Source organism: Schistocerca cancellata, chromosome 2, assembly GCF_023864275.1.
Source record: "Schistocerca cancellata isolate TAMUIC-IGC-003103 chromosome 2, iqSchCanc2.1, whole genome shotgun sequence".
In the NCBI taxonomy this organism is placed as follows: Eukaryota; Metazoa; Arthropoda; class Insecta; order Orthoptera; family Acrididae; genus Schistocerca; species Schistocerca cancellata.
The window spans coordinates 19,141,102-19,167,822 of record NC_064627.1 but is presented as its reverse complement, the minus strand read 5'-3'; positions in this window follow the sequence as shown (position 1 = coordinate 19,167,822).

The following is a 26,721-nucleotide window of genomic DNA, read 5'->3' as shown; positions in this document are numbered from 1 at the left end:
AGCCCTTGTGAGGCAAACTGAGGAGTAGTACTTGATTGAGACGTAGCGGCTCTGGTCTCGTCAACTGACATACGGCCGGGAGAGCAGTGTGCTGACCACATGCCCCTCCATATCTGCGTCGAGCGACGCCTGTTGTCCGAGGATGGCAAAGCACCCGGTCGATACCGTTGGGCCTTCGTGGCCTGTTCGGACTGAGTTTAGCTCTTTTTAGTCGTCAAATGGTGTGTCTAGCAAACCTGCTTTCTCGGATCTCCAGACAACGTTCAAACAAATCATGTTAATGAGTTTTATTACAAAAAGAAAAGATTACAACACAAACTTTGTCAGTTAAACAGATGTGTCGCAAGAAAAGGGCGACGTGCAAAATAAGAAATGTTCTTCAGTATAAACAATTCTCAAGTCCGTGTTATATAGATCGTACAAACAAAGTAACTAGTGTCGATGCAGCAATAGAAGTCGCTAATCTTGAAGCTACTCTTCAACTGGGACGCTAGCAGTCGGGCGCGGCGCTTATGTCCTCTTCGCATAGGGGCCGCTGCTGTCGCGTTGTCGTCCTGGAGAGTGGTCTGACGGTGTGCTACTAGCTGACCTCTTCTCACAGCTATCTCTTCTCACAGCTGTCTCTTCTCTGTCGTTCCCGACTGGCTTGCCGGCGCTTAACTCTACCCCGTAATAGAAGAGATCTCCTCCGCCTCGTACTCATACTGATTTATGGATAGCCCTACATTGTGCCAGTTACCTCCGGCAATAGTTCAGACATTAGTCGAGTCCATACCACGTCGTGTTGCTGCATTTCTGCGCGCCCGCTGGGGCTCTACACGATATTAGGCAGGTGAACCAGTTTCTTTGGCTCTTCAGTGTATCTAACTAATGTTTTTCTTGTACTAATTTGACAAACACTATATCACCACGAGACGGCACTTGCATAGATAAATTTCCTATTCTAATATTAGTGGCATGGCTTTCAACTCCTAACCATTAATATACTTCTTAATTATGTTCATCGTGTTTAGCTTCGTTTCGTAACGTTACCCTGCAATGCCTACGTGGTGTGAACGACTACAGAATAAGTGTCTCAGTAAATCAAGTTGTAGATCTCCGTCGCCATTTTAGACATTGCGGTAGTCATGGAGGCATGTAATCGCTTGTGTGCAGCAGCGTCCCCCGAGAAACGAATCACGTGACCTGAATACATGTGAGGTCTTATAACAGTTGCTCACTTTCGATGCAATGTTAGCTTTGCTTCTGTCCAGCGTTCCTTGTCATGTGCATTTGATCGTGATCTTCCTTTGTGGTCGTAATCCCCCAGTGCAACAGTATTCAGTTATGACTTTTCTCTCTGGGATAGCTTTCGTAAAGAAAAAAAAATTGTGTATATATGTATATATATATACAAATATACCTGTGGATAACCACACTTCCATCGTCGCACCCGTAGATACTACATCAACACCTGCATGTACACAGATACTCCGTAATCCACCATACAGTGGGTGGCGGGAGATGCCTTGTACCGCTACTACTCATTTCCTGTCCTGTTCTACTAGCAGACAGAGCGAGCGAAAAAATGATAGTCTACTTGTCTCTGTACGATCAGTCATTTCTCCTACTTTTGTGAACCTTACGCGAAATGTATGTTGGCGGCAGAAGAATCGTTCTGCAGTCAGCTTCAGATGCCGCTACTCTAAACGTTCTCGATACTGTTCCTTGAAAGAAAGAATGTCATCTTGCCTCCAGCGATTCCCATTTGAGTCCACGAATCATTCTCGTAACACACTATGTGATCTAAAGAATGCGGACACATGGCTGAAAATGACTTACAAGTTCGTGGCGCCCTCCATCGGTAATGCTGGAATTCAATATGGTATTGGCCCACCCTTAGCCTAAACGAGAGCTTCCACTCTCGCAGGCATACGTTCAATCAGGTGCTGGAAGGTTTCTTGGGGAATGGCAGCCCATTTTTGACGGAGTGCTGCACTGAGGAGAGGTATTGATATTGGTCGATGAGGCATGGCACGAAGTATGCGTTACAAAATATCCCAAAGGTGTTCTCTAGGATTCAGGTCAGGACTCTGTGCAGGCCAGTCCATTATAGGGATGGTTCAAATGGCTCTGAGCACTATGGGACGTAATGTCTGAGGTCATTAGTCCCCTAGAACTTAGAACTACTCAAACCTAACTAACCTAGGGGCGTCACACACATCCATGCCCCAGGCAGGATTCGAAACTGCGACTGTAGCGGTCGAGTGGTTGTAGATTGTAGCGCCTATAACCGTTCGGCCACAGCAGCTGCCTACAGGGATGTTACTGTCGTGTGACCACTCCACGACATGCCGTGCATTATGAGCAGGTGCTCCATCGTTTTGAAAGATGCAATCCCTATAGCCGAATTGCTCTTCAACAGTGGGAAGCAAGAAGGTGCTTAAAACATCAATGTAGGACAAAAAGGTCTGCAAGGTGCCCCCCCCCCCCCCCCCCCCGCCCCAGAAAAACACGACCACACCATAACACCACCGTCTCCAAATTTTACTGTTCGCACTACACACGCTTGCAGATGACGCTCGCCGGGCATTCGCCATACCCACACCCTGTCATCGGATCGCCACATTGTGTACCGTGATTCGTCACTCCACACAACGCTTTTCCACTGTTCAGTCGTCCATTGTTTACGCTCCTTACACCAAGCGAGCCGTCGCTTGGCATTTACTGGCGTGATGTGTGGCTTACGAGCAGCCGCTCGACCATGAAATCCAAGATTTCTCACCTCCCGCCTAATTGTCATAGTACTTGCAGTGGATCCTGATGCAGTTTGGAATTCCTGTGTGATGGTCTGGATAGTTGTCTGCGTATTACACATTACGACCCTCTTCAACTGTCGGCGGACTGTCAGTCAACAAACGAGATCGGCCTGTACGTTTTTGTGCTGAACGTTTCCTTTCACGCTTCCACTTCACTATCACCTCGGGAATAGTAGACCAAGGGATTTTTAGGAGGGTAGAAATCTCGTGTACAGAGGCATGACACAAGTGACACGCAATCACCTAACCACGTTCGAAGTACGTCAGTTCTGCGGAGCGCCCCATTCTGCTCTCTCACGATGTGTAATGACTACTGAGGTCGCTGATATGGAGTACTTAGCAGTACGTGGCAGCGCAATGCACCTAATACGAAAAACGTATGTCTTTGGAGGTGTGGGGATGCTTTTGATCACATAGTGCACTTACGCGTTGTTTGAACCCACTGATTACAAACCCAGCAGCCCGCCTCTGAATTGCTTCGATGTCTTCCTTCAGTCCCACCTGGTGACAATACCAAGCACTCTAGCAGTACTCAAGAATGAGTCAGACTAGTGCCATGCCGGCAGCTGTGGCCGAGCGGTTCTAGGCGCTTCAGTCTCGAACCACGCGACCACTACGGTCGCAGGTTCGAATCCCGCCTCGGGCATGGATGTGTGTGACGTCCTTAGGTTAGTTACGTTTAGGTAGTTCTAAGTTCTAGGGGACTGATGACCGCAGATGTTAAGTCCCATAGTGCTAATAGCCATTTGAACTAGCCATATATACGCCCTCCTTTACAGACGAACGACACTTTCCTAAAATTCTCCAAATAAACTGAAGTCGGCCATTCGCCTCCTTCATGCCATCCTTACACGCTCGTTCGATTTCATATCGCTTTGCAACGTTATGGTTAGGTTTTTAATCGACTTGAGCTCCAGTGAACGTGCCGGCACGGAGATCCGTACGCTATGGCTGCTCAGAGGGAACTGGGTTCGGTCGCGGCGGCGGCCGATTTAAATACCCTCCGCCCGCGGCGCGCTCCCTCCGCCGTCCGCGCCCAGCGCCACGGTCGCGCGGTGGAACAGATTGCGACGGCGTCTGAGATGACGTCGGTGTGATGGCTCTGTCCGCCGTGGTCGTCACAACTATACGTCTGCTCGATTTACTCTTGATTAACCCGATCGCTGGTTCCCAAGCCTTGCTAAGATTATAGCCACAGTCCCGGTTTATGAGGTCGTCATTGGTGCGAATTTCGATGGCCTCTCTAACAACGCTGTCCCAGTATCTCGACGTCTGTACCAGAATCCTCGTGCGGTCATACTCCATGGCGTGATTTTCCGACAAACAATGTTCAGCGACCGCCGACTTGCTCGGATACATCAGTCGAGTGTGCCTCTGGTGTTCACGGCATCGATCCTCGACGGTACGCATCGTCTGACCAATATACGACTTGCCACATTGACACGGAATCTGGTACACGCCGGCCTTCCTCAAACCGAGGTCATCTTTGGCGCTCCCCACTAGTGCACGAGTTTTATTTGGAGGACAAAACACAGTTCCGACCCGGTGTTTCTTCAGAATGCGGGCGATTTTCCCCGAGAGTGCGCCTGTGTATGGAATAAATGCAGTGCCTACCTCCTCCCTCGTGACTTCATCCATCTCAACAGGTTGTGCTGCAGTGGTTGGGCGGAGAGCACGTTGAATCTGCCACTCTGAGTATCCATTTTTTCGAAATACAGTTCTCAGATGTTCCAATTCCTGGGGTAGACTCTCTGCGTCAGAGATAGTGCGCGCCCTATGTACTAGAGTTTTAAGTACCCCATTCCTCTGTGAAGGGTGGTGGCAGCTGTCTGCATGCAAATACAGATCAGTGTGCGTAGCCTTCCGATACACCCCATGACCTAGGGTGCCGTCAGCCCTTCTCTTGACCAAGACGTCAAGGAAAGGTAATTTACCCTCCATTTCAGTCTCCATAGTGAATTTGATGTTGGGGTGTATGGAGTTTAGATGTGTAAGGAAGTCAAGGAGTTTATCCATACCATGTGGCCAGATGACGAACGTGTCGTCCACGTAACGGAAAAAGCAAGTAGGTTTCCATACGGATGACGACAGGGCTTCCTCCTCGAAGTTCTCCATGTACAAATTCGCTACCACCGGTGAGAGTGGGCTACCCATGGCGACTCCCTCCGTTTGTTCGTAGTATTCTCTATTAAAAAGAAAATACGTGGAAGTCAAGACATGCCTAAAAAGTTCAGTGGTCTTCTCATCAAACTTCTGACTAATCAATTCTAGTGACTCTCGCAGGGGTACCCTCGTAAACAAGGAAACGACATCAAAACTCACCATGATATCTGACTCATCCAACCTGAAGCTATCAAGGCGTTTAACAAAATCCACGGAATTACGGATGTGATGAGGGCATTTACCCACATAAGGACTTAATATTCCCGTCAGGTATTTGGCCAACAAATATGTAGGTGCCCTGATGTTGCTGACAATTGGGCGTAATGGTACCTCCGCTTTGTGAACCTTCGGGAGTCCATATAGTCTAGGCGGTACCGGACCTTGCGGTAACAATTTCTTAGCGTCACCCTCCGGTAAATCTGCGTCTTTGAGAAGCGCCCTCGTCTTGTTCTCCACCTTCTTTGTAGGGTCAACGCTGATCTTCCGGTAGGAATCGTCATTTAGCAGGCTCTGCATCTTATCAGTGTAGTCCTTATGGGAGACAACAACTGTAGCATTGCCTTTGTCAGCTGGTAAGACAACAATTTCAGAGCGCTCCCTCAGATCACGAATGGCCGCCCTCTCTTTACTGCTGATATTTGACTTCATCGGCTTGGATTTCGTCAACGCACGACAAGTTTCACGACGTATTTCCTCGGCTGATTCTGGCGGAAGTCGAGCTGCAACCTGTTCAACAGCACTAACAATTTCTGCGACCGGAGCGAACTTGGGGGTGGGAGCGAAGTTGAGACCTCTCTGCAAAACCGAGACCGCATCATCACTCAACACCATGCCACTCAAATTGATGACAGTCTTGCACGGAACCTGCTGGGATGGTTTGTCAAGGAGACGTGAGAACTTAGCTGTTTGACGTCCTGTAGCCTTCTTATGGGCGGAATCAGCTGACACCCAGGTGACACCATCAATCCAATCCCAGGAACAAGAAGTGAACTTACTAGCCAGTTGCAAATGTAGTTTGAGTAATTCCTGTGAGATAAACTCAAGGCTCCGGCGGGTGAATTGCACTCTCTCACGTACCAATGCGAGGCTGGCTCGTTTCTTGATTCTTTTAGCTGCTGCAGAATCGATGTGATGCATAACCTTAGCAAAATTTGGAACAACATTCTCGGAACGACATCTCTTTAGAAAGGCAAGAGTACTTAGCAAACGACATCTACGGTGGCGCAACTTTTCAAATTTCTTCATGCTGCGATACATCTCCTCCCCGTAAAGGTGTATGATGTGATTCTTCAGTTTCTCCCGGCGTATTTGATAATCAAAATATCCACGGGTATGCTGCCGGTCTATAGTGTCCAACGGGCACAATATTTCGGCGATCAAACATGTCGCCATCATCAGGTGAACTGACGGACTGAGCTCCAGTGAACGTGCCGGCACGGAGATCCGTACGCTATGGCTGCTCAGAGGGAACTGGGTTCGGTCGCGGCGGCGGCCGATTTAAATACCCTCCGCCCGCGGCGCGCTCCCTCCGCCGTCCGCGCCCAGCGCCACGGTCGCGCGGTGGAACAGATTGCGACGGCGTCTGAGATGACGTCGGTGTGATGGCTCTGTCCGCCGTGGTCGTCACAACTATACGTCTGCTCGATTTACTCTTGATTAACCCGATCGCTGGTTCCCAAGCCTTGCTAAGATTATAGCCACAGTCCCGGTTTATGAGGTCGTCATTGGTGCGAATTTCGATGGCCTCTCTAACAACGCTGTCCCAGTATCTCGACGTCTGTACCAGAATCCTCGTGCGGTCATACTCCATGGCGTGATTTTCCGACAAACAATGTTCAGCGACCGCCGACTTGCTCGGATACATCAGTCGAGTGTGCCTCTGGTGTTCACGGCATCGATCCTCGACGGTACGCATCGTCTGACCAATATACGACTTGCCACATTGACACGGAATCTGGTACACGCCGGCCTTCCTCAAACCGAGGTCATCTTTGGCGCTCCCCACTAGTGCACGAGTTTTATTTGGAGGACAAAACACAGTTCCGACCCGGTGTTTCTTCAGAATGCGGGCGATTTTCCCCGAGAGTGCGCCTGTGTATGGAATAAATGCAGTGCCTACCTCCTCCCTCGTGACTTCATCCATCTCAACAGGTTGTGCTGCAGTGGTTGGGCGGAGAGCACGTTGAATCTGCCACTCTGAGTATCCATTTTTTCGAAATACAGTTCTCAGATGTTCCAATTCCTGGGGTAGACTCTCTGCGTCAGAGATAGTGCGCGCCCTATGTACTAGAGTTTTAAGTACCCCATTCCTCTGTGAAGGGTGGTGGCAGCTGTCTGCATGCAAATACAGATCAGTGTGCGTAGCCTTCCGATACACCCCATGACCTAGGGTGCCGTCAGCCCTTCTCTTGACCAAGACGTCAAGGAAAGGTAATTTACCCTCCATTTCAGTCTCCATAGTGAATTTGATGTTGGGGTGTATGGAGTTTAGATGTGTAAGGAAGTCAAGGAGTTTATCCATACCATGTGGCCAGATGACGAACGTGTCGTCCACGTAACGGAAAAAGCAAGTAGGTTTCCATACGGATGACGACAGGGCTTCCTCCTCGAAGTTCTCCATGTACAAATTCGCTACCACCGGTGAGAGTGGGCTACCCATGGCGACTCCCTCCGTTTGTTCGTAGTATTCTCTATTAAAAAGAAAATACGTGGAAGTCAAGACATGCCTAAAAAGTTCAGTGGTCTTCTCATCAAACTTCTGACTAATCAATTCTAGTGACTCTCGCAGGGGTACCCTCGTAAACAAGGAAACGACATCAAAACTCACCATGATATCTGACTCATCCAACCTGAAGCTATCAAGGCGTTTAACAAAATCCACGGAATTACGGATGTGATGAGGGCATTTACCCACATAAGGACTTAATATTCCCGTCAGGTATTTGGCCAACAAATATGTAGGTGCCCTGATGTTGCTGACAATTGGGCGTAATGGTACCTCCGCTTTGTGAACCTTCGGGAGTCCATATAGTCTAGGCGGTACCGGACCTTGCGGTAACAATTTCTTAGCGTCACCCTCCGGTAAATCTGCGTCTTTGAGAAGCGCCCTCGTCTTGTTCTCCACCTTCTTTGTAGGGTCAACGCTGATCTTCCGGTAGGAATCGTCATTTAGCAGGCTCTGCATCTTATCAGTGTAGTCCTTATGGGAGACAACAACTGTAGCATTGCCTTTGTCAGCTGGTAAGACAACAATTTCAGAGCGCTCCCTCAGATCACGAATGGCCGCCCTCTCTTTACTGCTGATATTTGACTTCATCGGCTTGGATTTCGTCAACGCACGACAAGTTTCACGACGTATTTCCTCGGCTGATTCTGGCGGAAGTCGAGCTGCAACCTGTTCAACAGCACTAACAATTTCTGCGACCGGAGCGAACTTGGGGGTGGGAGCGAAGTTGAGACCTCTCTGCAAAACCGAGACCGCATCATCACTCAACACCATGCCACTCAAATTGATGACAGTCTTGCACGGAACCTGCTGGGATGGTTTGTCAAGGAGACGTGAGAACTTAGCTGTTTGACGTCCTGTAGCCTTCTTATGGGCGGAATCAGCTGACACCCAGGTGACACCATCAATCCAATCCCAGGAACAAGAAGTGAACTTACTAGCCAGTTGCAAATGTAGTTTGAGTAATTCCTGTGAGATAAACTCAAGGCTCCGGCGGGTGAATTGCACTCTCTCACGTACCAATGCGAGGCTGGCTCGTTTCTTGATTCTTTTAGCTGCTGCAGAATCGATGTGATGCATAACCTTAGCAAAATTTGGAACAACATTCTCGGAACGACATCTCTTTAGAAAGGCAAGAGTACTTAGCAAACGACATCTACGGTGGCGCAACTTTTCAAATTTCTTCATGCTGCGATACATCTCCTCCCCGTAAAGGTGTATGATGTGATTCTTCAGTTTCTCCCGGCGTATTTGATAATCAAAATATCCACGGGTATGCTGCCGGTCTATAGTGTCCAACGGGCACAATATTTCGGCGATCAAACATGTCGCCATCATCAGGTGAACTGACGGACTGAGCTCCAGTGAACGTGCCGGCACGGAGATCCGTACGCTATGGCTGCTCAGAGGGAACTGGGTTCGGTCGCGGCGGCGGCCGATTTAAATACCCTCCGCCCGCGGCGCGCTCCCTCCGCCGTCCGCGCCCAGCGCCACGGTCGCGCGGTGGAACAGATTGCGACGGCGTCTGAGATGACGTCGGTGTGATGGCTCTGTCCGCCGTGGTCGTCACAACTATACGTCTGCTCGATTTACTCTTGATTAACCCGATCGCTGGTTCCCAAGCCTTGCTAAGATTATAGCCACAGTCCCGGTTTATGAGGTCGTCATTGGTGCGAATTTCGATGGCCTCTCTAACAACGCTGTCCCAGTATCTCGACGTCTGTACCAGAATCCTCGTGCGGTCATACTCCATGGCGTGATTTTCCGACAAACAATGTTCAGCGACCGCCGACTTGCTCGGATACATCAGTCGAGTGTGCCTCTGGTGTTCACGGCATCGATCCTCGACGGTACGCATCGTCTGACCAATATACGACTTGCCACATTGACACGGAATCTGGTACACGCCGGCCTTCCTCAAACCGAGGTCATCTTTGGCGCTCCCCACTAGTGCACGAGTTTTATTTGGAGGACAAAACACAGTTCCGACCCGGTGTTTCTTCAGAATGCGGGCGATTTTCCCCGAGAGTGCGCCTGTGTATGGAATAAATGCAGTGCCTACCTCCTCCCTCGTGACTTCATCCATCTCAACAGGTTGTGCTGCAGTGGTTGGGCGGAGAGCACGTTGAATCTGCCACTCTGAGTATCCATTTTTTCGAAATACAGTTCTCAGATGTTCCAATTCCTGGGGTAGACTCTCTGCGTCAGAGATAGTGCGCGCCCTATGTACTAGAGTTTTAAGTACCCCATTCCTCTGTGAAGGGTGGTGGCAGCTGTCTGCATGCAAATACAGATCAGTGTGCGTAGCCTTCCGATACACCCCATGACCTAGGGTGCCGTCAGCCCTTCTCTTGACCAAGACGTCAAGGAAAGGTAATTTACCCTCCATTTCAGTCTCCATAGTGAATTTGATGTTGGGGTGTATGGAGTTTAGATGTGTAAGGAAGTCAAGGAGTTTATCCATACCATGTGGCCAGATGACGAACGTGTCGTCCACGTAACGGAAAAAGCAAGTAGGTTTCCATACGGATGACGACAGGGCTTCCTCCTCGAAGTTCTCCATGTACAAATTCGCTACCACCGGTGAGAGTGGGCTACCCATGGCGACTCCCTCCGTTTGTTCGTAGTATTCTCCATTAAAAAGAAAATACGTGGAAGTCAAGACATGCCTAAAAAGCTTTAATTTGTGTGACCTGCTTACTAAATATTTGACGGTATATATATTGTGTATTGCATTATTTTCAAAGTGTGACAGACGTTTAATGGCATAAAGTGGGAGCTGAGATACTGTATGTCTACTCGTATATCGACCAGCGATGTAATTAGGAAGGCGACTGTGCGTCAGACTACGTATTCAACGCGACAACAAATGTCTGGCAATCTTTTGGGCTGACGATGAAAGGTGGAGTTTTCATTACAGGAATTATATTAAGAAGTGAATGACAAAATCAGTTACAAATACGGTCTTCAGTCGTAGATTATTAGTACGAGACAGAAAAGACGAATCGAGTACACCGAAGAAAGCTGCACAGCGGTACAAATTTTTATTTTTACCACAGAACACTATTGTTCCTAACACATTGCCCAGACAAAACGATTTATTTCAACTTCAGCAAAAATGTTAAGTCGAACAACGGCATAGAGCATTTAAATTCTAAGTGTACTACGAGAGGTGACGTGACAAGATGCCAATATCATTCTGTCACTGGTCAAAACTGTGTATTTAGTAGTATCGCAAATTGCTCTTTATCCTTTTCCCTGGTCCATGACATACGGATAATCCCTGTGACCATTCTTGCATCGCGATACTGCCGTTTTCTGACATCTGTGAAGTGGTAGCCATTCCAGCAGTTATACGACTGTGGCGTTACAATAGGGCTCTGCTTTCGGTAACAGATGCAGCTCACGTTGTAGACTTCATTGCGTACCAGTTAAAACTCTTCGGTCACTTCCAAATAACATGGAGTCTATAGATGTGTAATAGGTTTTAAAGTGTGTTGACAAGAAATACGTGCAGTTTCTTCGTGCCACATAAATTAAACGTGGTTGCTGGTATGGAGTATCGTCATCTAAATCTCTGTATTATTTCAATTTCCATCAACCCCGAATAATTTTGATACAATCGTGTTGTGTCGTGCGTTGCATAACTCTTACGAGTCTCTCTGAAAGAGCTTTACCCAGTAACACTTGGAGTGATTTCTTTTGGGTTTCCTTGGAAGATGCTGTTCCATTGCCAATAAAGTCAATTTTAATGTAATTCTTTAGCTTATCATGCATACTTTTTCGTATATCACCGTATCCTGATGCTTTTTTTTTCTTAATGATGATCAGGTTCAATAAGTTCATATATTGTTATAAGCTCTACTTTATCCACTAAGAAGGATTTTCGTAGTTATTTACATCAGGCGTTAGCGCAGAATATTACTACACAAACACAACGATAACGTGTTTGTACAGAGGACAACTAGCAAAGGCACTCTTCACAGATTTATATTGTGTAACTATTGTTCTGCCTGTGACCCCGAAATTGAGATTTGAAAGGACAATCGCTTGTTGCAGTATGTAGACGCCTTGTATATAAATGCAGAATTTCATTCTTAGACATTCGGTATGCAAAGATGAAATCTCTAATGAGCAGGATAAAACAATGAGTCAGGCTGAATGAAACCTTACTATCATGAAATAAATCACTGATGCTCACCTAGTAAAAATGCTCACCTAAAAAGGTCACGTGGGCGTGATTACCACCATATCAAGGGATCTATTACACAACAGCTGGTGAAAGTAAATTTACTATTAATTTACTCCTGTGCAACTGAGTTCTGAAATTAGTATTACCTGGTGACTGCAACTTATCTCGGAGATTGAAATGATTAATGAGTGTAGTAGGGACAGGAAACCTTGTAAAATTGTTCTACATGCCTTATCCGCGAGGAAAAACCGGACCGCTATATCTTTCCGTGGGAGCTGTTCAAGAGGGGAATGACAGAGAGTGAATGTGAACGTGGTTCAATGAGCTGTCTGCCAGGCACTTAAGTGTGACTTGCGGAGTAGCCATGCAGATGTAGAAGTGATCACACTGCCCGTATCTGCTTCTTCGCATGGAACATAATTTGATATCAGAAGTGGCGCTGGGTTTCTTTCCACGAATTACATTCCACCATCGACATACTTGCCCTTCATTTTAATTAACTAATTAATTAAATTGATGCCTGCCCCGTTGGCCGTGCGGTCAAACGCACGGCTTTCCGGGCGGGAAGGATCGCCTCGTCCCCGGTACCAATCCGCCCGGCGGATTTGTGTCGAGGTCCGGTGAACCGGCCAGTCCGTGGATGGTTTTTAGGCTGTTTTCCATCTGCCTCGGCGAATGCGGGCTGGTTCCCCTTATTCCGCCTCAGCTGCACTATGTCGGCGATTGCTGTGCAATCAAGTTCTCCACGTACGCGTACACCACCATTACTCTACCACGCAAACATAGGGGTTACACTCGTCTAGTGTGAGACGTTCCCTGGGGCGTGCACGGGGGACCGAACCGCACAGTAACCCTGGGTTCGGTGTAGGACGGCGGAGGGGTGAAGTGGACTGCGGTAGTCGTCGTGGGGTTGTGGACCACTGCGGCTACGGCGGGGACGGAGCCTCTCCGTCGTTTCTAGGTCCCCGGTTAACATACAGTACAATTAAATTGATTGAAAAATTGGCGATAAATAGTTCAGTTGAGTCACTTTCGGTATTCACGAACTGCTTCAGGTTATTCAAATAGATTCCCATACCACTGAACCAATTTGATTGACTAATTAATTACTTAAATTGATATCCTTCAATTTGCCTTGCCTCCGTCCTCCTCCTGTAAATATTGATGGAGCTATTGCAATGTATGAAATATTGTGTAAGCAATTTAGACAGCATGTGGAACATTGTTTATTTAAAGAAATTTACGGGGTACAAGGTGGTGTATGAGTACAGTTTGTCAGGAAATCGATTGCAGTGTGTGTAGAATATTTAAACTCCCGCCGGAAGTTCGAGTACTCCCTCGGGCATGTGTTGTTCTTCGCAAGTTAGTTTGATCAGTGTGTAAGTCTAGGGGCCGATGTCCTGAGTAGTTCGGTCCCTTAGGAATTCACACACATTTGAACATTTTAATATTTAAATAACTCCGTCGCTTTTTGCATTCCGATCGTGTAAGGAAACGCGTAATTACACCGTCACAGATCGCTGAAACACACCTGAAGAAGTTTCTCGCACGTCGCGACCCCCGCGCGCTGCCCCAGCCGCTCAGCCCGGGGCCCGCGTCGCGTCGGCTGCCTGGCCGCCCCACACTGGCGGCAGACAGCCTGAGGAGCGGCGGCGGCGGCGGCGGCGGCGGCGGCGGCGGCGTGCAGTGGTTCTGAGCGCACCTCCTGTCGGCGTCCACAGCCACCTCACGTGGTCTGCACGCGTGAAGCAGTCTACCAGTACCTGCGCGCGCCCTTCCAGGGCGAATATCTGACAGGCAATCTATACAGAAATCTGCTCAAGTTAATAAACAATCAAAGCTCGATCACATGATCGTGATGCAGGGGATACAAGGCAGATGCGGTATCTGCTATCACACACACAAGTTGACGATCTCACAAAGACAGTAGCAGGCTGACTCGAAATAGAGTTTAAAAAAATATCGGTGCACACAAAGAGAGAGACAGAGCTGCAGTTTTTTTTTCCAGATGACATAGGAACTAGGATGTGATGTTTCATTCCTCCGTGGGGTCTAAGCTGCCTCGGCCTTCCTGGCACATTTTCACGAACTGCTTCAGGATTTATTAAATCTAGTGCAGAATATCTCATGTTGAACATGTCACAAATGTTGCTTCAGAAGACGTGCCACAGGAAATGTTAATAAAATTGTTAGTATAGGTGTTTGAACAGTTTGCTCCACGCAGTTTAAAACTACTTGAAATAAAAAAAAAAGATCGACAAAGCTCAGTAGTTTGCGTGCATAAACATCTGTGTTATGTTTTTGACGAGAAATATCGTTAAATAATCCATACCTATTATTATGTGACGTCACAATTGGACGCGGTGATGTATGAAATGATAGTTGGAATGTGAAATTTCGACGTGAATTTATACCGTCACGGTTATAAAGTTTCGGAAATTGACAGCGAATACATAAAATTAGAGACAAATACCGTGAAAAGAATCCTGTGTAAAATCGATAAGACTGCGTGTTCTGTATGAGGAGATTAAATTGAAGCTACATATACACATCTTAATAGTGAAGAGAGGCGGCATTCTAGAGACGTGACGTCAAGGCCATCTAGAGACGTGACGTCAAGGCCAAACGGCAATGTTACCCCGCAAATGAGCAATACAACCTAACATCGGACCATGAAGTCTGTGTGCAAGAGGAAGCTTACCAGTGGCGGTGGTAACTGTGGTAAGGCACTTACATCTCCTCTGACAACGGACGTTAGTGTTTATTACCTCGTAGGTAGCCGCTGTCTGTCGGCTGTGGAGGGTCATTTTTCGAACCGTAACCGAACGTAAACTTCGTAAACAATACGTGTCATACACCTCTCGACACATACGTAGGGTTTGTGTTACAAAGAATCGCTGTTTTCTTTGGTGTGCAAGGTAGTCGTTTTATCCCTTTACAGATTGTCGACATAGTTTATTGTAGAGAAAACTTCATGGAGAATGTATCCCATGCACTGGGGATATACTTCTTACATTGCAATATTAAGAGCGTTGCATTCTGCTCGGCTAATAGGTCGGAAGCTGTACCGCCCTAGCGTTGTAGCGTGTTTTAAGTGCAGAACCGTGTAGCCTTAGGGACGCATGTGTTTATGTTCCACAATAATTTCCCTCTTACCAGTCTCGTCTTGGTACTGAGCTCAGACATTAGAACAATATTTCTGAATCTATAGCGCAGTTGATTTACGTGTAATGCTTCAAAGTACGTTCGTCTGGAGTCCGATCTTGCATAAACCACACGTTTCTTATTCACAACCATCTGTTATATCACCACAACACTCCCGTATCTACTGTTCACCGGTAGGGAGTGCTAACCTACTACACATGCGCTCATCTGGAGTGATCTTGTGCACATGAATGGGTGCCACGAGTAAAGTTTATTCGGAATAGTGTTCGCTGAACATCATTATGGACTCTGTTCCTTCACGAGACGTGAAACGTAGCGGTCTACGTCTGGTCAGCTGGAAATTAAATCAGCGACAGTGTTGCAGCGAGACTTGCTCAAAAACATACGAGGGGGTCTTTCAATCTCTAACTTCTTCCTAGGAATGCAAGAGTGCTCTGTACTCCCATCTGCCTGGGGAAAGAGGGGCAATCGCAATCGTGAGTTATGCCCTATGCTCTAAGTGCTAGAAATATGTAAATGGCTGAATGGCATACTTTAGTGTGTACATTAGAGAATTAACCGTTAATGGACGTACTGCACAGTCATCTATCTACATTCGCAGTGCTAAGCACAAAGTAGTGGAGGGGCGGTTTAGCGATGATACAGAAACTGGAAAACATGCTGCTGTGTCATTGGTCGGCGTTAAAATTACGGAAAAAGACTAGTAAAATGGAATAAACTGATCAAACTTTCAACTGTGACGCTTATTACAGTACATCGACGGTGTCTTTTGCATCCCATCCGTCCACTGGTGCACTGTCGATTACCACATAATGATTGACTGACAACACTTGTTTGAGATGAGGAAAGAGTCTCGGTGAAGGGGCAGCACCTCCCGGGGAAGGCCAGCACAGAAGTAGTGGTTGTGTACATGACCACAATATGAGTAAGCAGTCAAAATGGAACACTGAGTCATCTGCTACCCCGTCACTGTGAAATATGAGTTTAAATGCAGAGGTCATCATTCACATTCAGGCTGGTGTTTGGAAACGCTTCACAGTGCCACAAAACTCTTCCAGATTCCTAATGTTGTGACTTTCTTTCATTTCAGTCATGCAGTGTGTGTGTTGTGGACGCAGCAGCACACGATTTACACCGTATGCTGCCCAGTTTTCTGTGAGATCCACTGGATCGAAACACGTTAATGTCAGTTTAGAACCTGATACACACCTCAGAGTCATGGTGGAAAAAACAAAAGGTATGGTAGTGTACAAAGCTGTAGTTGAAACCTGGTAGGGGAAGGCAGGATTCGGTCACGATTGTGGACGGGGTCGTGATCAGTCACTACTGGTTGCCTTTCACAGTTATACACAATTTATTTTAAACCGGTAATTCCAGACTCAACAATAAATAATAATACCACACGTTACTAATGAACGAATAAACAACTATGTAAATAATACTGTTTTCAGTGAGTCACAATTTAGCAAATCACCATCAAATACAGATACAGCAAGTAATGTTTTAAAAGCAAGCCACTATGATCTGGGCAGAAAGCTTTACACGCCAGAAATGGCAATAATTTGAGAATTGTTTAAAACTCGCTGCAACTTACGAATTACAGGTATTGAAATATTAAAGGAAAGTTGCCACAAACACACCAGAAGGCATCAGACGCCAGGAATGGCAGTAAATAAGGTTTTAAAGGCTTACTGCGTAAATACAAATTACCAAATTGCCAAATTAGAATTTTAACGCAAGTGATCACAATCGCGGCTGAAGGCCTTACACGCCAGGAACGGCAATAATATAAAAAAATTTGAAACCTGTTGTAAAACAGCAAACACAATAGCAAAGATTAATTAAAAAAAACAAGCAACTGATCACCAAATGGATGAAATAAGATGATGGTAAACTTTGTAACACAACCCTTAACATCCACTGAACACTACACTGCTAGATTTATTCCAGAAGGCGATCGAAACTATTGACTGGACACATAAAACCTTTAATGTAGCCATTACCAGGTATTGTAATAAATAATACAATAATAAAACACAAGGACCAGTACATAAGTTCCTTAAAGAGTCTGAGGCAGATTATACCTGCAGAAGGCGTGGACTGAAGGAGCGTTACACTGAACTACTGGTCATCAGACATATTGTTTTTTGCACTACGACTTCAGAGTTTGTGTCACGTTCCAAACTGACATTAACACTTTCTGATCCATTGCATCTTACAGAAAACTAGACATCACACGGTGTAAATCATGTTGCTACTCTCACAACACATTAACATGTTCTGATCCATTGCCTCTCACAGAAAACTAGACATCACACGGTGTAAATCATGTTGCTACTCCCACAGCAAAACTAACACACACACACTCACAAACTGGATGATTTTAAATAAGAGACAGTTGAAGAGGCATTAAAAGATGACATAGACTGGATGGAGTGATCGGAAGAGATGGAGCTGTAACGAGGTACGATTTAATGGCCGACTGATTATGCATTCTAGAGATGGAGGGAGATGGTGCCGCAGGTTATCTGACCATTTTTTCGTTTTTCTAACAGGATGCATCAGTCGTGTGATACAGCGTGAGTTCGACTCATATGCAACCACATGTTCTGTGTGTGACTTACAGCACTGTCTACTTGCAATCGTTAATATGGAACCTCTCGGTCATCATAGCACTGCCATCTCATCTGGGATGAAACGTGATCATCCCGTTTCGACACATACCTCTACACGAACTACGATTTCTCTGACGTACTCCATTCCCCTGTCGCATCTTGGGTATAAAATCGAGACTTCGGCTTCGTAACTGTAGTGACACTAAGTTAGAGACAGGTATTTGTGAGGTTCTGCAATCTTTCCGTAGACATCTGCTTGACGGATGTCCTGTTTCCAGAGCTAGTGGCTGCATGACGTGTAATTTCAAATGTCAGACGCCGCTGCTATGCGTTTATGTTTCCTTGTAGGAGCTATTCTCCGCTACTAACCATCATTTCGTAAAGGACTGATACGAGCACAGTATAATTTCTGAACTGGGATCGGATGTGAACAATGGACGCTATACATCTCTAGAAAGCTACGTTGTGCATGTATCACACGGAATCGATATTTTAAGGAAGTAGTTTTTTTCATTTTGCAGTGTCTTACGAAGCATATATGTCATGGGCTGGAAATAGATTTCTTGCATTGGAATGTTAACAGCGTTACCTTCCATGCGACTAATAAGTCGGAAACTGCAGCAACCAAACATTATAGCCTGTTCTAAGTGCAGAACCATGATGCCTTAGGAGTGCGTTTGTTCGTGTTCTCTCTTACCAGTACCTTCCTGGTACTGATTCCAAACATTAGAACAATAGAATTGATAACGTAATTGAGTTATATAAAAATTTTTTGAACTACATCCGTCTGGAGATCTTTCGTGCATACAAGCCACCTTCTTCTAGTTCTTCTTAACAGTCTGCTATTACATCAGAACACTTTCAGATCTAATACTCTACACCGACAAGGAGTGCTAACGTCCGCGACATGCGAGCATCTGCAGAAATCTTGTGCACTTGGACGAGTGCGGAACACCAGTTACGGACCCGGCAAGCTCCATACATTCACAAGACGCAGAACGCAACAGCCTACTTCTGCTCAGCTGCAGATGAAATCGGTGACGGTGCTGCAGGGCGGGTTGGTCAAAGACGGTGCGAGGGGGTTTTTCAGTCTCTGTCCCAAGAATGCGAGAATATCCTGTGACTACCATCCGCACAGAAAAATATCGTAAATTACGCACTATTCTCGAGGCGCTAGAAACATGTAAACCACTGTCTGGTGTACTTTGATTATATATATATTCAAGAATTAACAATGACTGGAAGTACTGCACAGTCACCTACAGGGTGATCAAAAAGTCTGTATAAATTTGAAAACTGAATAAATCACGGAATAATGTAGATAGAGAGGTACAAATTGGCACACATGCTTGGAGTTACATGGGTTTTATTAGAACCAAAAAAATACAAAAGTTCAAAAACTGTCCGACAGATGGCGCTTCATCTGATCAGAATAGCAATAATTAGCATAACAAAGTAAGACAAAGCAAAGATGATGTTCTTTACAGGAAATGCTCAATATGCCACCATCATTCCTCAACAATAGCTGTAGTCGAGGAATAATGTTGTGAACAGCACTGTAAAGCATGTCCCGAGTTATGGTGAGGCATTGGCGTCGGATGTTGTCTTTCAGCATCCCTAGAGATGTCGGTCGATCACGATACACTAGCGACTTAATTTAACCCTAAAGCCAATAACCGCACGGACTGAGGTCTGGGGACCTGGGAGGCCAAGCATGACGTAGGTGGCGGCTGAGTACACGATCACCACCAAACAACGCGCGCTAGAGATATTTCACGTAACTAGCAATATGGGGTGGTTCTAATAAAACCCCATGTCATTCCAAGCATGTGTGTCAATTTTTACCTATCTACATTATTCCGTGGTTTATTAAGTTTTCAAATTTATACTTACTTTTTGATCACCCATACTACATTCGCAATGGTACTCGCAAAGTAGAGGAGGGGTGCTTTAGCGATGATAGTGAAACGGGGAAGCATGATATTGCAGCATTGGTCGGTTTTGACTTTATTCAATTGCTAAAATTGTTTGTACTATCAACTGTGGTGCTTACTATTACAGTACATCGGCGGTGTCTCTTCCATCCAATCTGTCCACTGGTACACTGTTGATTACCACATAATGATTGACTAACATCACTTGATTGAGATGGAGAAAGTGTCTTGGTAGAGGGGAACATCTTCTGGGTAAGGCTCAGTGATCGCGCAAATGACTGCAATATGAGGAATCATTCGAAATGGAACTTTGAGCCATCATCTATTCTGTCACTGTGCCAGATGACTTTAAATGTAGAGGCTGTCAATCACGTTTGGACAGCAGTTTGGAAAGGTTCCACAATGCTGCAAAACTCTTTCAGTTTCCTTTTGTTGTGACTGTCTTATTCAAAATCATCCAGCGTGTGTGTGTGTGTGTGTGTGTGTGTAGTGGAACAAGGCAGGCGTCACCCTACTCCCCACCTGTTGCCGATGTATCCAAGATGGCGGCGATGACGTCATCCAATATGGCGGCGATCTTATCCAAGATAGCGGATTTTGGTGGGAACTTTGAAATTTGGTGGGAAGAAGATGGTCAATTGGGAATTTCGGTGTATATTCGGTCAATTTATGCCTATTCCCTCGTCATTTTTCGCAATTCTATCGATTTTATGTCAGATCTATCCATATGATCATGACATAACCTCTGGTTCCATGTTTTGAAATTGCTTGAAAATGTAGCGCAGCTGCCAACACCTAGCCCAAATGCAGTGATCAAGACCGCACGGGATTAGTCGAGCGGTCTGAGGCACTGCAGTCATGGACTGTGCGGCTGGTCCTGGCGGAGATTCGAGTGCTCCCTTGGGCTTGGGTGTGTGTGTTTGTCCTTAGGATAATTTAGGTTAAGTAGTGTGTAATCTCAGGGACTGATGACCTTAGCAGTTAAGTCCCATAAGATTTCACATACATTTGAACATTTTTTTTAGAGTGATCAAGAGGCGTAATATAGCACTGTACTCGAATGTATCCAGTCACCTCCACATTCAGAGAGCGTTTGCTCTGTTTTCTGTATGTCTGTGTATATGCATGCCTCGCAAAAGGCTCCCATGACCCTAAGTAGACCCGAGTTAGTGTTTGAATGTGGATCTGCCACACATTATATCCAGAGCAATGTTGAGATGCGGATCCACAATTTGCGTCGCACGGGATAGGGTTTGAGGGTGGAATCGCCATGCACAATGTACAAAGTGGTGTCTTGGTGCAGATCCACAATATACCACATCCAAGTTTGCATTTGGGTGTGGATCTGTCACAGACTATATACATCCACACCTATGTTCGGAGGCGGATCCACCACATATCACATCTGTGATAGAGTTCGCGGGGACCAAACATGTGTTATGTCTGGACACGTATTCTATGTTCGAAGTTTGGTCCACAACCTTGGGGGGAGGGGGGACGAGCTGGGTCCTGGGGGCCGTCTGTGAGGCACGAATCTACACAGACATACAGAAAACAGAGCAAACGCACTCTGAATGTGGAGGTGACTGTATATAGTCTAGTACATTGCTTTATTACGCATCCCAATCAGTGCATTTGGGCTAGGTGTTGGCAGTTGTGAGGTTATGTCATAATCGCATGGATAGATCTGACATAAAATCGATAGAATTGCGAAAAATATTGAGGGAATATGTATAAATTTACCGAATATAAACCGAAATGAGGGGTAATTGAGGAAGTACTTGGGTTTCTTCTGGTTCGCACACAACAATTAGTACATGGGAACAAGTATGTGGAAAAAAGAATTATCTGAGAAAAGTCGACATCAAAATGAAGGGAATCAGGGAGGCAGTCAATTTTTTCCATCGAGGCTGCATTATTTTGTATGTCTATTGTGGTAGTTTATTATAGTGAAACCGGGAGGAAAGATGTATGTCATCCGCTTGAAATATATTTCTTACATTGGAGTATTAACAGCACTACATTCCATACTACTGATAGGCTGGAGAAGCAGGCGAGGTACTCTAATAATAAGCATCACAATTGATAGTGTGAATAATTTTAGCAATTTTACAGCAATTTCAACACCAACCAATGATCTGACAGCACATTTCCCAATTTCACTATCATAACTAAAGCTATAATGTTATTATAGCCCACTTTAAATGCAGAATGTTGTAGCCTTAGGAGTGTATGTGTTTATGTTCTCTCTTACCGATACCTTCCAGGAACCGATACTAGACTCTATCACATTAGTTTAGAGTTGATAAAAATGGCTCTAAGCACTACAAGACTTAAGATCTGAGGTCATCAGTCCCCTAGAACTTAGAACTACTTAAACATAACTAACCTAAGGATATCTCACACATCCATGCCCCAGGCAGGATTCGAACCTGCGACCGCAGCAGCTGCATGGTTCCAGGCTGAAGCTCCTAGAACCGTATGGCCACTGCAGCTGGCTTTAGGGTTGATAGCTTGGTTTATTTAGGTAAAAATGCATCGAACTCCATCCATCTGGATCTCCATCGCGCATCAAAATCATTCGTTTCTTGTTCTTCTTAACTCTGTAGTATTACAACATGACCTCTGGAAATCTGTTACTATACATCGATAAGGAGTGCTAAGCTCCTTGACATGGGTGCATCTCGAGAAATATTGTGCACTTGACCTGGCGAGGACTTGGTACGCTCCATTCATTCTTGAGATGTGGAATGTAGCGACCTATTTCTGGTAGGATGCAGATTAAATCAGCAGAAGTGCTGCAGGGTGGGCTGGTCAACGACAGTGCGAGAGGGTCTTTCACAATCTAATTTTACCCTAATGCAACGAGAATGCTCTGTGACATCACCATAAATTGTGCACTATCCTCAAGGTGCTAGAAATATGTAGAGCATTTTCTGATATACTTTGATGATGTATGTGCTCGAGAATTAACATTGAATGGACGTATTGCACAGTCATCTGTCTACATTTGCTGTGATACTCATAATCTGGAGATAGGGTGCTTTAGCTATGATACTGAAATTGGGAAATGTGCTGTCGGATCATTGGTTGGTGTTGAAATTGCTGTAAAATTGCTAAAATTGTTCACACTATCAACTATGATGCTTATTATTAGAGTTCATTGTCTTTTCCATCCCGTATTTCCACTGGTACACTATTGGTTACCACATAATGATTGTCTGACATCGCTTGTTTGAGATGGAGAGAGAGTTTTGCCTGCTGGGCTATACCATCTGGGGTGGATAGCACCGAAACAGTGATCACGTACATGTCTGCAATATGAGGAATCAGTCGAAATGGAATGTAGAGTTATCAGCTGTTCCGTCAGTGTGAGAGGCGAATCTAAATGTAGAACTGGAGAATCACCTTTTGACTGTAGTTTGGAGACTCTACACACTGCAAACACTCTTTTCCTAAGTCCTCATGTTGTTATTTTATTTTATTTAAAATCAGCCGATGTGTGGCATGTTATGGTATCTGCTGTAACAACATGATTTACACTGTGCAATGTCTAGTTTCCTGTAAAAGGCTGTGGATCAGAACTTCTTAATGTCAGTTTAGAATCTGGCACAGGCTTCGAAGCTGTGGCGGAAAAACAAAATGTTTGGCACTGTACAAAAGCGTGTTGGAAAACAGTGTTTGAAACAACTAAACATGACCAGAGGGAGCGTCTTTTGCGACTTAGTATAATCTGTGGGATTCGATCATTCACCTAGAGTATAGGTGATGAAACTTTAAAGTGGACTCTGCAGTGTCTTTATTCGGTGAGGGACGGGGTTTACCGTTAGGAATGCTTGGAAGGCTGCATGCTGCGCTATTCTGGGGAGCACTGTGATATCTCCCTCCCCACGCTGGAGCCCCACCACAGCCTTGCGTCATTGCACGAGCAAAGGTGAGTAGATCAGTTCTAATTCGGATGAAGTTAGTGGAGCTTCTATAGTTCTTAATTTTTCTCTGTTTGTGGGTAGAGAATAACGATGATAGCATGTTGGGCTGGTAGATTTGAATCGACACGGATCTGCTTCGGTCTGTAGTATCTGTATCTAGTTCGGAGATGTACCACATTACACACATTTCCACCGAATGGTCAAAACACAGTCCTGTTCCACTAACTCAGGTCGTTATGTTTCTACACGGGTTGCAGAAGCTTGTGGGTATGTCTTCCTCCGACTTCTGCTCAGTTCCGACTTAAACTGGAACGATCACATGCGCTAGGCTGTAGAAATGGGAGCAGTTGCGAGATGTGTTGGAATTTTACTGAAGCAGGTAGGTTTAGGAATGGTGACTCATTTCGAGATATGGGAGTGCCAGAAATCTGACTGAGTAGTTGTTGTAATGATTAAAGGAATTGTCAATAGGATCCAACATATGGACGTGCTTCAATGGAAAGAGCTGATTCCAAATCATGGGTATCATTTCTAGAGGATAGCACAACAATATATATATCTGAGAAGCTAGTGTACATTTACTTATGACCTCAATTAGCACACCATCTACTAATGTTTGTGATCCTTCTCAATCAACCATGGTCTATAGCTCAGGGGATATAAAGCGGAACCTCTGATATGGTCTCGAGACAGAATGCAATATACATACTATAGAATTATCTAGCTGGGGTGGTGGGAGGGAGTCGCAAATACTGCTTACATACCACGTTCCTTAGCCGAATCACTTTCAAAATGCAGTAATTTTATCACTTGTTTGGTTCGTGGGCTACGTGTTGGTCTGATAATACACATTCCTATGATCACCATCACGGCATTTATCCGGAAAAAAAACCCACCTCATTCAGAGGTAATGTTGTACCTTGATTCGTAAAGTGGGTATAGCTTTTAACATGGATATTTGTGTGCATCTGTAGAACCAAGATCGCTTGTGACAGTAACATACAGTAGTTGTTGGGATCGAGTTTAACATCTGGTCGATTACGTCTTTCTTTCTAAGACACAGTGGTAGCACTCGCAAGAGAAACCTAAGAGACATGTCCACCCATCGTTGATTTTCGGTCAGTATTTCGTATCATAGGCAATCACCTATTGACGAAGTATTGTACTTAGTAGTAGGGGGTGCATGATCGGTTCACCTTGAGCCTAAGGCTTAGAAAGTATGTGTTTGTCTTTTGACATATGCAAAGGAAATGACTATGTCCATTCATGAGGAAGGTGTGGATTTGACGTCTAGTACTGTGATAGCAAAGGGTCATAAGAATGGTACTGATAATTCTATTTCCAGAGCCATAGCCATCAAAAGGGTGTATTTCCGAAACTGCACTCATTGCCGAATGTCATTCAACTGAGACCGCGATCTTAACATTTAGTTGTAAGTAGAGGGATTAAAGACATATGTGACCGATTTCTTAGGATGAATGATTTATAAATTGTTTGGTTGACTGCTTCTGCACATTTTGCGGTTTTATTTAATTGAGAGAAGATCGATTGTGGGGTGTGCATCTAACATGGGAAAGACATGTTTTCCTCTGCTCTAGACATGAGGAACATCTTAGTTGATCTTATGAATTATAGGGATGATTTTGAATCTGTTACATCCCCGAGATTGGTATTTGTGTGCGGAAATCTCATTTTTCGTCTGTTTGTTTTTAGTTACTCAGTGGTCTAGAACATGCTCCACGTACCTAAAGTTTCGAGTTTGTACAGAAATAATTCCCCATCTATATCTCTGGAATTATGTTGCTTGAGCGATCGATAGGATACTGCTGTGTGCGAACCAAGCGAAATTAGAACTGTTCTTGTAATACCAGAGTCTGGAGATGGGTGTAGAAATGCGAGCAAGCTGACAGGTCTGGACGAGAAACAGTAACGCGTTTGTACCGAGGGGGGCAATGAGCCAGTCTTTGCACAACTGTTCTGAGAGTGACTTAGATCCACTGATGGATTTTGTATGGCGAAGGATACGAATTGTATGTTTACTACATCAAGACGGTACACAGTGATATACTGCTGGGTTGGAGATTGGTTTCACGCTCTAATATTCAAGCTCCTGTTCTCATTGGGATAGTAGTGTAATTGAGTAAGATTCTTTCCATATTTGACGATATGTATGGGACTTTGCGAGGTTTAGTTGTCAGTGCAATATGGCGATCAGTGTAAAATAGTTTATTGCAGCTGTATGTCCATCTGTAGAAAGAAAGAAATGGTACACGCTGCTTCCCTAGAACTGAGGAGCATTGTGACATAGAACTGGTGTGAGTGTAGGCACACAATAATTTTTTTGGGTGCTGTGCAGATATGAAAGATAACTGCACTGTGTGTGTACGTACATATTGCATTGTAAAGTTACTGTGGCTTATGTTGTGTAAAATGTATATATATTGCATTGCATAGTTACTGTGGTTTTTTGTTGTGGCATGACTAGAGAGGATGACTGTGAGGGACATATAGATTTAGCACATCCATAACCATGAGGGTATGAGAGAGATTATTTATGTGGAAAATTATGTACGCTATAGATATTGAGATTAGTTCCAAAAGCACAGCTGTCAAGAGGAGACATTACCTGTACATCAATCGATGTCAGACTGTAGCTGCCATTGTAATATTTAACTGTGGTTACACTGGTGAGTATGTTCCTGGCTTCCAATATTAGAGTGAGTATCGTATGTATTTGATGCTCTGTAGACAACTTTCCGGGTTTAACTGCCAATGCTATTTAGCGGTCTGTGCAAAATAATTTCACCACTGAAAGTCCTGTCTGCAGAAAGAAAGAAAAGGTGGACGGTGCTTCAATACTGACGGCATCAGTTATCGGAAAGTAAATTTCGATAAGAGCCAAATAGTACGCTCGATTCGTTCACATCCCGTGTGCTGAGATATAGGAGCCTCTGCATAGCTGTGGGAACGTTTGTGTGTCTCGAAAGAAGGAAGAGTAACACATGATGGACTGGGGTATGACGTTAGGACCGCTGGGAAGAGTGCATTCGATGTTATTCTGCGCTATTTGCAGTTAAGCACGGTTAGACACGTCTCATTTCACGCTAGGAGCAATGCTACTCGGTCATCAACGGTAAAGTCACTTGCTGCCTTGAGGCGTCTCATTTACGAGACCAGCGTGAGCGTGCCTTGGAGTTATG